The sequence below is a fragment of the Glycine soja genome, chromosome 16 (assembly GCF_004193775.1).
Source record: "Glycine soja cultivar W05 chromosome 16, ASM419377v2, whole genome shotgun sequence".
Taxonomy (NCBI): Eukaryota; Viridiplantae; Streptophyta; class Magnoliopsida; order Fabales; family Fabaceae; genus Glycine; species Glycine soja.
Window position 1 is genome coordinate 8,475,794 of NC_041017.1, and position 5,139 is coordinate 8,480,932.

Consider the following 5,139-nt stretch of genomic DNA (forward strand, 5'->3'; position numbering starts at 1 on the left):
AATCGTCTTAGAAATGTACCCTGTTAAGACGGTTTTATTACTAAGAATTGTCTTAGAAGGATACCATTCTAAGTTGATTTTTAGCTTAAAATTGTCTTAGAATAGTATCCTTTCTAAGATGATTTATTTTTTAGTATAATCATGTATTTGATTGTTTTTCAATAAAATAAATATAAAACAAAATAAAATTAAGTATTTGAATTTAGCATATATTTTATACAATGAATGCACAGAAAAAGGAGTTGTTTGAGAATAAAAAATTAGACTATACATATAAAAATACTCAAAACATTAAAAATACCTAAAATTAAAGACAATTCATATTTCATAATTATTAACAACAACTTTAGAACATAACCACACAATAGTAGATAAAATACGATCAAAACATGGAGTACATAGTTATAAGAAAGTAGCATTGGTTTGCCAAAAAAAGAGTGGGATATATCCAAAAGAAGCAATAGATCTATATAGCACAAATTGTAAAAACACTTGTACAATCAATCCATCAATCATAGACCAAACACCTACAACACCATTTTTCAGCAAATATTAGGAATGTACGTAAACTTCAAAACAATTACCATGGTTGAATCCTACATGATAAGATCTTGGAAAAGTCACAACAAATTCACTAGGATGTTGAGTTAACCTAGAAAGGAAAAACAACACATACATCGTATCCCATTTCAGGAACATATTTTAGGCACACATCCACATTTGGTACAAGAGGGCTCTCTATTCCAAGCTTCATGTTTCAGATTCCTCCACATCCAACATCGCATGTAAAATAAAGTTAGCTCACTACTCACTCTATATCACACTTCACCGAATCCATTTTCACTGTGTTTTCACATCTCAAAAATGCTATTAGAATCTAATTCAGCCTTGTGCGGTTCATGTATGAAACAAAAATATTATCAAGCCAAAAGCATAGGAAAGATAACAAGTAACATTTTTCAATAAAAAAATATCAAATTGTCATGTGAATTTTCTCTTTGGTAGGATCAAGGCATAGAGAGAAGTTACAAGCTGAAACTCTTTGATTAAATTCACTACAAAGTCAACAATATGATAATGGAAAACTTCCACAAATAAAAGATGCACCAAAGGCATAGATGATAATACAGAAAATTACACTTGCCTACTATTTTTAATTTTCTCAAAATAGACTTACCATGTTCAAATTACATTTGAATCATTAATCTCCTAAAGGTGGAATCCTTACTTTCCCAGGGAAATATTTTCCCCTCTTAGTTAATTTCTAAAAAATACAAATACCAGAAATTATTTCAGCATTTATGTAATAGATGACAAATATCTAGTACAATTTTCACTATATGTTCATGATACACTCATAGAAACTGGATCAGGATATAACACGAATAGAATACTAAGAAAAGAAAAGAAGAACGAAATTGTGTTATTCCCCAATAATGAATTGAATCACAGAAAGAATAGCTCTGGTTCTTCAATTAAGAAATGCGGAGGTTTATAGCACAATGTTACCCCAAATATCCTTTACTAAAGTAGAATATAATAAGAAAAATTAAGTTAGAAAATAGAAAATAAGCACCATATCACATAGGAAAAAAAATTATATATAGGATACATACCGGAATGGATGCTCAAGTGTATAAAACCGTGGTTTATTGGCCTTAGCAATCACAACATCAAACAGTTTCGTCCAAGAGTCTCTACAATCCAAAGAATCCTAATCAACATTCAACAACAAACTCAAGGAAATTATGTCTAGAAATGAAAAGTGCAAAACAATCATGAACCACTAAAATTACATTTTTTTTATTATGAAATTACATTTAAAACTAACCAAGTAAGGAAATTTCAACCAAACAATTTAATGAGACCTGAGTGTTAGTGTCACTGTTAACTATCCAAGTAATGTGTAATATAGGATAACTCTAACATACAACTACCCCTCCCTTTAAAAAAATGCAGGCCAAGTTTCAACTTTCAAGTAAATTCCATCTTCTCCTTCATGAGAACAAGTGGAAAAGACCCTAAAAGATGATAATTTTACTCCAAAGCACTAAATGATTACAAGTAAAATAATTGAAATTAGGTTTTAGAGAGAAACCAGACTATAGAGGTAATGACATAATGGACTAGTAGACAACTTATGTATGTGGCCTTCATAACAGCTACTTATCAAACATAATTTGTTTTACACATTTTCCCCTGATATAAGAATTGTTAAAACTTAAAATAAAGAGCAAAAGATATAATTAGGATATAGGATTCTTCTCAACAAACAGAAGAACCTGCACTTGTATATCTGCTAAGACATGTGTGCACTATCCTAAGGTTTGTGGATACATATGTCTTGCAATAAAGAATAAGACCATGACTTCCCAATTCTCCAGAATTTTCTGATAAAGTTAGATATTCATCTTTACAAGTCACTAAAATGAAATAGTGCATGTAATTTGCAAGAGAACTGAAAATTATGTACAGTCGGTCTCCATTCTAGACTCTTTCCTTCATCATCTAAATATAAATTACAATCATCAATTCATCATATTATCATAACTGACTGCATTCATCATTCCACCTATACTCTTTGAAGAATAGTTGCAACAAGATGAAAGAAAAGAACACATAAGTATTTTAGAGTTGGAGCTCCGAAGCTGTTGAATAATTGAACCAAATATGATTTCCATGCCATGTAGAAATAAATTGGAAATACCATATTCCAAATTAAGAAAAAAAATAATAAACTTCAACTGGCAGTGAAGTCTTAATAAAAAAAATTCCATAATACATACAATATGATTTCCTGTTAATCAAATACCTCCAACATAAAACGCAACCCTCCATCCACAATGAGAATTTGTCAACAGGAAATGCTTCTTCCCCCGCTCCCTTAGCATGTTAAGATAACGTAATATGTTTCCCTGAAATATTTGCCCACAAATGAATAAGTGCAAACTCTCAATCAGAGAATAAAATAATTCAATCTATTGGACCACATGAAATAGATTGAAGAAACAATGTCTAGTCCCATTAAGGGTGCATTTGGATAAACTTTTGGAAAAGGTACTCTTATTAGCTTATTAGAAAAGCAACAAAGCACTAAAACTTCTTTTGGGGGGCTTTTGCTTTTTTTTTTTTTCAAAAAAGTTGTCTAATCATTATAAAAAAAATTAAACATTTTTTAATTAAAAATATATTTTTTTAAAAATAACACCAAAAAACTTGTGCCCTTAAAGGAACAATTTTTTTTTCTTACAAGATAGTAATAACAGAGATGTAACTTTGCCCCACATCCTATGTATATTTCTAATGAGTGGGCTCAAACACAGAAAGATACTGCAGCATGGCCTTCTGGATATACCTTGAAGGCAATATGGGCAATATGTGGATGGCAGTCAATTAATTGTGTAACTTTATGACATGCATACCCAGGATAGCAATAATCTTCTTTGACATATGAAGAGTACAAGAAGCACTGCATAAATAACTGAGGCAAAGCTTCAACATTGCACATCACAAAGGCAGAAGTTATTATTGAATGACAGGACAACAAGGAACGAACCTCACTAAAGCAGAAGAAATCCGTCAAACCAACAAGTGATCCAGCATGATCATGACCAATATGCCGCGTGCCATATATGTCACGTATTTCTATTAGGCTTAGCTGTATACAAAAGAAAGAAATTGTTGTATAGACCGAGTTCTTTTTTTATTATTCATACAAATTGAATTAACATACTATGAAATTTACAATGATTGAGTTAGACTCTGTTATAATTTATATAAACCAAGGGAAATGAAAGATAAAAAATATATATTTATAATATAACCAATATTTTAGCCGGGATCAGTATTTATTATGTACCTACAATTATTTTTTATAATAAATGAATAAAATTTAATATATAATTATATTTATATTGATAATAAATAATTTAAATTATGATATAAAATTATTTTTAAATTAGAAGGAATAAACAATGAAATATGAAAATAAGGAAGTTTGATATAATTAAGAAAAATATTTTATAATTAATTATAAAACAATGTGTAAAATACATCTTTCAATAAAGAAAAAGAAAGATTAATAAGAATTTGTAATTAATTAAGAAAATCTAAAAAAATGAAAACTTCACTTTTCAAATTAAGAACTTTTATTTCATAAAAAAAATTATATTTTATATTTTATGATTTATGATTTATAATATAAAATAAAATTACATACTAAAAAGTGAGGCCATGCCTACGTACTAAAACAAAATTTAGGTTATAAATTCTACATACAGCCCTTCATGCATGGATATGATAAACAGAAAATTAAGAGGAGAATATCAAATTATAAGCATTGGAAAATCATATTTTATGACAAGAAAATCACAAAGTCTTACTTTAGCATATTTTATGACACCAAGTGAATAAGATCCAGAATGAACAACATCTTGAAAAATTACACAATACAACCAGATCCAAGGAAAGTAACAGTTACCCAGTGCATGGAGGTCCTTTACTTGCATTTTAACACTTAGTATTGCATGTGGTCATAGACTCTCCTCATGTACAAAAACTCAAAGCTTAAGTATGAAATTGATTGGGAAACCACCTAAGAAAGAACCCAGGAATTAATATATAGATTGGGAAAAACAAAAAAAAAACCCCTGCTTTCCAATTTTCGGTGATTGTCATTCCCATGCCTCATGATGGAAATTTTGTTGGACATGTGGCCTCAGTTATCTTAAGAAGGGGTGAATTAATTTCTCACTAATAAACTTTTAACCCCCTTCTAAATGAAATAGACTCGGAATGCAGAAGAAGCAGCAATCAATTTAATAATGTTCTTTAAACATGCAAGACAAAATTGATTGCAACAAAATAAATGAGATAAGGGAAGAGAGAATGCAAACTCAATTTTATACTGGTTCGGTCACACCCTTGTGCCTACGTCTAGTCCTTAAGCAACCCACTTGAGATTTTCCTTTCTCTTCGTAAAATCCTTTTACAAAGTTTGAACCATACAGGGACAATCCATCTCTTGTGTTCAGGAATCCTTACAACTTAAGAGACCCTCGGTCCCTTAATCAATCTCTTTGATTGAGAAGAAGAAAGAAGAAGAATTCTCTCTTTAAGAGAAAGATAATACAATGAAGT

General features: G+C 29.9%; 1 long non-coding RNA gene across 2 annotated transcripts; it reads right to left on the reverse strand.

Annotated features, from left to right (window-relative positions):
- Positions 1-445: 445 nt before the first annotated feature.
- Positions 446-2,977, reverse strand: LOC114390456. 2 transcript variants are annotated; one of them, XR_003661914.1, is made up of 3 exons: positions 2,813-2,977; positions 1,617-1,697; positions 446-843 (listed from the first exon to the last, which is right to left on the reverse strand). It is a non-coding gene; the product is annotated as an uncharacterized LOC114390456 (long non-coding RNA). The 2 variants fall into 2 exon arrangements; XR_003661913.1 differs by having other exon boundaries at positions 1,617-1,714.
- Positions 2,978-5,139: the final 2,162 nt, after the last annotated feature.